The sequence below is a fragment of the Triticum aestivum genome, chromosome 7B (genome assembly GCF_018294505.1).
Source record: "Triticum aestivum cultivar Chinese Spring chromosome 7B, IWGSC CS RefSeq v2.1, whole genome shotgun sequence".
Taxonomy (NCBI): domain Eukaryota; kingdom Viridiplantae; phylum Streptophyta; class Magnoliopsida; order Poales; family Poaceae; genus Triticum; species Triticum aestivum.
Genome location: NC_057813.1, coordinates 694,785,189 through 694,794,063, shown reverse-complemented (window position 1 = coordinate 694,794,063; position 8,875 = coordinate 694,785,189).

Here is an 8,875-nt window from a genome sequence, read left to right as displayed (position 1 = left end):
CCTTTACCTTCTTAGGGTTCCAGGATCCTTTTGGTTTCCCTTTAAACTTTCCCTGAGTCACAGCCAGAGCCTCTCCAGGAGCTGCCGGTTCAGCCTTCCGCTTCTGTTTCCGCCTGGTGTTTCCTTTTTCCGACTGACTCGGCTTGTGCTTGCCGCTTCGGAGTCGGTCTTCTTCTTCGCCGTTGGCGTACTTGGTAGCAATCTCCATCATCCGACTCAAGGTCATGTCACCGGTTCGACCAAACTTCAAACTCAATTCTCTGTTCTTGACGCCATCTTTAAAGGCGCAGACTGCCTAATGATCAGACACATTCTCCACAGTATGGTGCAAAGTGATCCATCTCTGAATATACTCTCTGAGAGTCTCATTGGTCTTCTGCACACAGACTTGCAACTCTATCAGTCCAGCTGGTCGCTTGCAAGTTCCTTCAAACGTTCTGATGAACACTCGGGACAGATCTTCCCAAGTGTAAATGCTGCTAGGAGGTAATTGAGTCAACCATGCCCTGGCAGAACCTTCCAGCATGAGAGGCAAATGCTTCATGGCCACCTCGTCGTTCCCACCACCAATCTGAACTACCACTCGGTAGTCCTCAAGCCAAGTTTCAGGCTTAGACTCACCAGTGAACTTGCTGACTCCTGTTGCCAAGCTGAAATTGGGAGGGATAACTGCGGCTCTGATAGTTCTGCTGAAACATTCAGGACCAGAAACATGCACTCGACTGCTTGTGGGCGCATCTCTGTCGAGTCCACCTCGATGGGCTCTGTTCCGGTCGACCAAACCTTGCACGATAATGGATCGCGCATCGAAGCCTGGTTCTCTGGGGTCGACTGGAACTCTTCGCCCCGCACTGAGCTGACGTTTGTCATCTTGCCGCCGAGGAGCGTAAGACCCATCTCTCGGAGGGGAATTGGGTACTCGACGCCTATCATCTCGGTCGAGTCGGTCACCATGTTGGTCTCGTCGATTCTCGCGCCCTTCACGCCGCGGAGGCGATCTGGGGCTGTGAGCCGACTGAACCGTATTCGCAGCGACGGATCGACTGTGAATTCTGTTGCGCGACTGCGACACGGCCGAATTCTGATCTCCTGCTGCTCGGAGCAGATCCCTGATCTGCATCAAGCCTCTGCCAGCTTCCGACTGAGAGGGCTGGATGGACTCTGCTATATGGGTCGCAGCTGCTAAATTCTGGATTGGGGTTCGATATACCTGAGTCGGCGGGAAGAGTTGACGTCGACTGGTGTCGGGAACTCGTTGCCGCGCACGCTCGTCGAGTGCTCGCTGAAGATTCTCCAGTTGAGTGCGTTCGGCCAAATTGGCCAAACGTGCCTCCTCCAAGGCGCGAGCCTCGGGGGTTTCTCCTGCGATGGGAGTACGCAGGTCATCCACGTTCCTGCGGCGAAGTTCTTCTCTTTGCAGAGAGTCGAGTGGCTCGGGCTGGTACTCTTCGTGATCTCGTGCGGGGTCGCCTCCGTCGCCTGCTCCACCATCACGGGCGAAGCCAGGGGGACTGCGGGGCCCGTCGACCATCAGGATTTCCGCCGCTGGATCACTGCTATCGCACTCGGATGCGGTCTCTACGGAGGCAGCCGACAGATCGAACAGGCCGTAGAGAGATTCGTCGGGCTCGATTGCTGCAACTTGGGTGGTGGCCATCTGGCGAGCCACCGCATGCCTCACCCACCGCTGAATCCTCGACCGGCCCGAGCGCTTGCGCTGGCGGGAGACCGGGAAGGTGGTCGATGGGGATGTCGACCGATACGGGGTCGACGGTTGCCGCAGCAGAACGCCGCGGACACATGCGCGAAAATGCGTCGCACCGCGGACGGGGAGCGCATCAACGTCGAGTGGAGCCTCCCGGAGCCAGGCGGAGTCGTCGGCGATGAAGATGAGAGCGCCGAGACGGATCTCTCGACCCTCGACCAAAACTCCAGCAGCCACCATGATGAAAGTACTCGGAAGAATCGCAACTTCCCCACAAAATCGCTAAAACACCTGCCCCACGGTGGGCGCCAACTGTCATGGTTCTAAGCCTGACAGTAGAGTGGGGGTAGGTATGGAGAGGCAAGGTCCTAGCTATGGAGAGGTTGTAAACACAAGGGTTGTACGAGTTCAGGCCCTTCTCGGAAGAAGTAAAAGCCCTACGTCTCGGAGCCCAGAGGCGGTCGAGTGGATTATGTGTATATGAGTTACAGGGTGCCGAACCCCTCTACCTGTGGAGGGGGGTGGCTTATATAGAGTGCGCCAGGACCCCAGCCAGCCCACGTAGGAGAGGGTTTAAGGTGATTTAAGTCCGGGGCGTTACTGGTAACGCCCCACATAAAGTGTCTTTACTATCATAAAGTCTACTTAATTACAGGCCGTTGCAGTGCAGAGTGCCTCTTGACCTTCTGGTGGTCGAGTGAGTCTTCGTGGTCGAGTCCTTCAAGTCAGTCGAGTGAGTCCCTCGTTGGTCGACTGGAAGGTGACCTCTTCTAAGGGTGTCTTTGGGCAGGGTACTTAGATCAGGTCTGTGACCCTACCCTAGGTACATGACCCCATCAGTGAGTTCGTATACCTGAGAGTATCCCCTATGAGAGGATTGCAACGCCTCAAGATTAAAGGAAAGTTAGCACCAAGATTCATTGGACCATTCTGCATAGTGGCACGAAGAGGCACTGTAGCCTACCAGCTAGACTTACCCGAAGACTTGTCCGACATTCACGACGTGTTCCACGTCTCTCAATTAAGGAAGTGCATAAGCAACCCAGAGAAACAAGTATCCCATGAGAACATTGACGTGCAGCCAGACCTCACTTATCGACAACGTCCCATAAGAATATTAGAGGAGTCTGAAAGGAGGACCCGACAGAAGACCATCAAGTTTTTCAAAGTCCAGTGGAGCAATCACACCGACAGTGAAGCAACTTGGGAAAGTGAGGATTTTCTTCGGACAGAGCATCCACACTTATTTAAGGATCAGCTGAAATCTCGGGGACGAGATTTTTCCTAAGGGGGTAGGTGCTGTGACACTCCAAATTTTTTTATTTGGTTTTTATCAAAAACTTTGTGGTTTTTGAGGAGAGGCCATTTTAAAATTTTTCTTTTCAGAAAAACCTTCCACTTAAAAACTTCCTTTGCTTTGGCAAGGATTTTATTTTTTCAAACCTTGGTGTTTGATCTTTTGAAACTTCTTCTCTGTTGGTTCTCTCTCAAATTTAATTTTTGAGTTTAAATTGTTTTCTTTTAAAATGAAACTCCATGAAAATTTGGGGACTTTCATACTTGGAACCACCCTTGACTTTGCATTGTTCCCATGTGGTAAAACCCCTCCAAAACCTCCCCTACACCTTGTGATCAACCTAAGTCCTCTGTCCCAACTAATCCAAACAAGTTTTGGATTTTATTCTAATTATTTTTCCTCTCAAAACAAATCTGAAAATTATTTTGAACCCAAATGATTTTCAAAGCAAGTACCATATTGCATTTGAGTTTTGACCTCAAACCAACTCTCCTGGATAGTCCTTTGTACCCACAACCCAGAACCATCTTGATCCACTCCTCCTCTTTTCAAAATTTTTAAAATTCAGTCTCTGCAAGTTTGGACCAGATTTGCCAAATTTGATGAAATTCATATCTACACTACTCCAAAAATTCCACCAAAATTCAGGCAACCTATGTGAGCAATGAGAAGCCACTCCACCAAGTTTCAGCTCAAGGAAAAATCTGCAGAGGCCAAAAGCATTCTGTCGAACACCTTGCGGGCACTGTTACTGTTCAAAATTCAGAAAAATTCAGTCTTCAGTGTCATTTTTCGTTCGTCAGCTTCACTCACGCGTTCACAGTGCATTTGGCACGTTCCTCTCCGCCTCTTCCTACTGTCTGGAGCACCACACGCTCACTTGGCCTCTTCCTGGCGTCGGTGGCACGCTGGCCCGCCCTCGCCGGAGTCTTCTGCGGCGTCGGGACCTCCCGTGGCGGCTGACAGGGGACAAGAACAGCGGCTCAACGCCGTTCCGCGCTGCCCATCGCTCCCTGGTTCTCCGCGTGGCCTCATGCACGCCAGCGCACCCCCGCTGCACCGTCGCCGTGGCCCGACAGCACCGGACGCGCTCTCTGCCGCCAACGGACCCGCGCCGTCCCGTTCCGACCAAAGCCTGCCCTAAGCTTCTAATCCAAGTCCGGTTAGCGTCTAAACGGACCCAGTAAACTCCCACGAGGGTGCTCGACTCCCTAATCACCCTCGACCGAGCACTGCGCCACCGTAACCATCGCCGGAAATCCCCGTTCGCGGCCACCGCCTCGGACCGCCTATAAAAAGGGCCCCCGAGCTCGCCCTCGTGCACGCCTCATCCCCACACCTCACCAACGCCCCGCCGGGCCACTAGGGGGACCTCGAGGAGGTCTCCTCCCCCAGCTCCGGCCGCCCCGATCCGCCTCGGCCTCCACCACGATTCACTCCGGTGAGGCCATCTCCGGCGCCCAAACCCCGTCAGTTACTCCCTCTAGCTACCAGAAGCCTAACCCCCTCCTCAATTTGATCACTGCAGCTCTCTCCGATGAAGTCCGCAACCACCCGAACCGCCGTCCGCCGGAGCAAAGCTCGCCGTCGACGTGGTGCTCGCCGACCGCCACCACCACCACCAACCGACGCGGAAGGGTGCCCTGAGCATGGAGGTACCCTCCGATCTCTCTGCCTCGCCGTGGATCGCCGCCGGCGACCACCGCGGCTCTCGGGCACCGGCGAACTCTGCCGCCCCGTTTGAATATCTAAACCTGATGGGCGGGACCCGCCTGTCAGCCTCTCTATCCTGTCGGAGCGAAGCGTTTTCTGAAAACGTCTTCTGCCGAATGCGCTTTCCCTCTGGGCTGGCGTAGTCGCTACCGAAGCGCTTTCTGTTTTTATAAACTAGCCCCTAGAAAACTTCTGTTTCATTACAGATGAGTCCCTGGACAAAAACCTTTATAACTTTTAAACAGAAAGGTATTTTTGGTTGATTCTTTTTCTGTTCTCTTTAAAATTTTGTCTAGTTTTTATCAGATTTATTTGAATAATATTTGGTATACTTTTTGTGCACCTCTTGGTATTTACGATAGCGCATATACTTTCTTTATACCGTAGATACCGAAGGAGGTGACGGAGCCGCAAACTTCACCGAGCTAGGCTCCGACTACTCTGAACCAGGCAAGCATGTTTGAACTTTTGATATGATGAGTGTCTTGGCATATTTTGCATTTAGTTAGTTTCATGGCATGTTGAGAAGCATATCGATGAATGTCATTTTATGCGATAATGAGGTAAGTGAGTTCAATGATCCATAAGTGGATGGATGTGAGTATGAATGGCCATGTGTTGGCATAAGGATGGGTAAGATGGCAGTGTTGTAGCATGCCAGACTTATGCCAGACTACGTGACTTCAATGTCAGCTCGTATCATTCCAGTTCCTTTCATTCTGCCTTCCCTGTACTACCACATGTTTTCCGCAAGGAATATGGTTTAGTAAGTTGTAAACCACTTTCCTAGTACACACCAAAAGGAGAGGCCGGGATGATGGTTCCATGGCCCTGGATTAAAGCCAGTCATCCGGTCAGGGGGCATGGGTGTTTCCGGTTGGGACCGAGAGGGGGGCACCCCTTAGAGCGCGCGTATATAAATTTGATCCCATGCTATTCGAGATTGTGATCTCCCCGTCTCAAAAGTTTTTCTTGGACGATGTCTAGGGTGATTCCTAGCATCGAGAGGTAGGATGGGTGTGTACTGGTTAGCTGTGTTTTCTTCCGAAATACCGTAAACGGAACTAGTCCTTCGTGACTACGGAAATCCGTTGGCTGTGGGAATAATTTTGTACAAACTCTGCAGAGTCTTATATTCCTCCAAATCATCTATTCCATGTCCTAGATCGATATTATCTTATCCTAATCAAATGTCAGTTTTGATGACAGAGACTCCGGTGATTCGCTCGAATGCTAACTCCGGTTAAATGATATTCCTGTGGATGGACTAACCCATTTATTCTTATGAATTAAAAGTTTATTATGATTATTATTTACCTGTCCATAAAAGCCCTTTCTGTGATGTCGCCCCGACGTCCGACTGTGGCATTTCTTTTCAAGCCCCTTCTGTGATGTCGCCCCGACGTCCGACTGTGGCATTTCTTTTCAAGCCCTTTCTGTGATGTCGCCCCGACGTCCGACTGTGGCATTTCTTTTAAAGCCCTTTCTGTGATGTCGCCCCGACATCCGTCTATGGTATTTCTTTTTAAGCCCTTTATGTGGTGTCGCTAAGACGCCCGACTGTGGCATCATTTCCTTATAATTAATTGTTCACCTTTCGAGGCGTCGCTTCAGACACCCGATCAGTAGTTATTTATGTTCTGTTGGGATTTCAGGCGGACTACCGCCGTTCCCCTTTTACTTACCTTGTCATGCTAATTTTTGAATGTACATTGATGAATTTATTCGTGACGCATCCATGCATGCATTTGTTATATCTTACGTCCGAACTGTCTTGCGAGTACTTTCAAAGTACTCACTAGCTTGTTGATTTGGCCAGATGCTGACGAAGGCGATCTCATGGATGAAGAGTTTGATAGCGAGTCCAACACTTAGAGGAGTCCCAGTCAGTCTCGTGCGACCCTGGATTTGGTCACTGTTTTATATCCGCTTCCACTACCAAATAAATTCGTCGAGCCTCACCTCGACGCTCGATGAGATGATAGACTTAGAGTCTTGTGTTTCTCTCCCCACTGTGTTTTTCCACCACCGCCCTATCCTCGAGTCAATAGTATGTCTCCACACCACTATGTCATGTCCGCCATTATGTATAATTATTGGCGTGCTTGTAATAATTTGGTTGAGCAACTATAGTTCAACCCTGTAATATATTTTATGCTACTGGCTTATTGTATCAAGAAATTGTCTACCAGTGAGGAGGATTTCTCTCATACTGGACTCAAAAGATTGGTTTCTCAATAAATATTTTTATTGGAAAACCGGTCGTGACAGGCCCTCACAAAGTAGTTCCTTCCCTTGTCTGGGTCTTTAGGTTCCGAAACGGACATGCCCATGAGAGTACACACCTTGAAGGTACGTTCGTCAACCTGGTAAGCTACGTACATGCTGACACACTTTATTTCTTCCTGGAATCTTCATGTTTTGTGCTTGTTAAATTCTTGTATTTCTTTTTGTAGAAACTTTCGTTGAGGTAGGGCACAACATAACAAACGTATTAAAATCAACAATAGCAAATAATGCATTTTTTACACATTTTTTGTATTGATTGTTTCCTCATGGCAACTGTAGATTATTTCACATGGTAACTACAGTTTATTTCACATGGCAACTGCAGTTTATTTCACATGGCAGCTGCAGTTTATGCTGTACAGTGTAATCCTGTGCTACTTTTTGAAATGACCAGCATGTCAAAAGATGGCAACTACAGGGCATTCTACATGGCAACTACTATCTGCATGGAAGTTCAACTGCATCATATTGTACTCATGCCAAATCAGGTCATCTTACATGTGAAATACCATTTGCACTATACATGGCAATGACACTACTTCTCACATGGCAACCATGTTGGGGAACGCAGTAATTCAAAATTTTTCCTACGATCACGCAAGATCTATCTAGGAGATGCATAGCAACAAGACTGGAGAGTGTGTCCACGCACCCTCGTAGACCGAAAGTGGAAGCGTTTAGTAATGCGGTTTACGTAGTCGAACATCTTCACGATCCAACCGATCCAAGTACCGAACATATGGCACCTCCATGTTCAGCACACGTTCAACACAATGACGTCCCTCGAGCTCTTGATCCAATTGAGGACGAGGGAGAGTTCCGTCAGCACGACGGCTTGGCGACGGCGATGATGATGCTACCGGCGCAAGGCTTCGCCTAAGCACTACGACGATATGACCGAGGTGTTAAACTATGGAGGGGGGCACCGCACACAGCTAAAAGAATAACTGTTGTGTCTTGGGGTGCCCCCTGCCCCCTTGTATAAAGGAGGGAGGAGGAGGAGGCCGACCAAGGGGAAGGCGCGCCAAGGGGGGGAGTCCTACAAGGACTCCAAACCTAGTAGGATTCGCCCCCTATCAGTGTCAAAACCGGCGGATCTCGGGTAGGGGGTCCCGAACTGTGCATCTAGGCGGATGGTAACGGGAGACAAGGGACACGATGTTTTACCCAGGTTCGGGCCCTCTTGATGGAGGTAAAACCCTAAGTCCTGCTTGATTAATATTGATGATGTGTGTTACAAGAGTAGATCTACCACAAGATCAAGGAGGCTAAACCCTAGAAGCTAGCCTATGGTATGATTGTTGTTCGTCCTACGGACTAAATCCATCCGGTTTATATAGACACCGGAGAGGGCTAGGGTTACACAGAGTCGGTTACAATGGTAGGAGATCTACATATCCGTATCGCCAAGCTTGTCTTCCACGCCAAGGAAAGTCCCATCCGGACACGGGACGAAGTCTTCAATCTTGTATCTTCATAGTCTTGGAGTCCGGCCGATGATGATAGTTCGGCTATCCGGACACCCCCTAGTCTGGAACTCCCTCAGTAGCCCCTGAACCAGGCTTCAATGACGACGAGTCCGGCGCACATATTGTCTTCGGCATTGCAAGGCGGGTTCTTCCTCTGAATAATTCATAGAAGATTGTGAACACCAGGATAGTGTCCGGCTCTGCAAAATAATTTCCACGTGCCACTGTAGAGGGAATAATATTTACACAAGTTCAATCTGCTGACGTATTTGGTGGCGTGACATCACACCACTACCAAGCCTTTACGAATTGTTTTTACTGTACCACCTCAGCGCGTTCAGCGAAGCGGTTTCCTTGGCACATCCTGTCGAAGCAGAGATCGTGTTCCCCTTATTCCGGGAT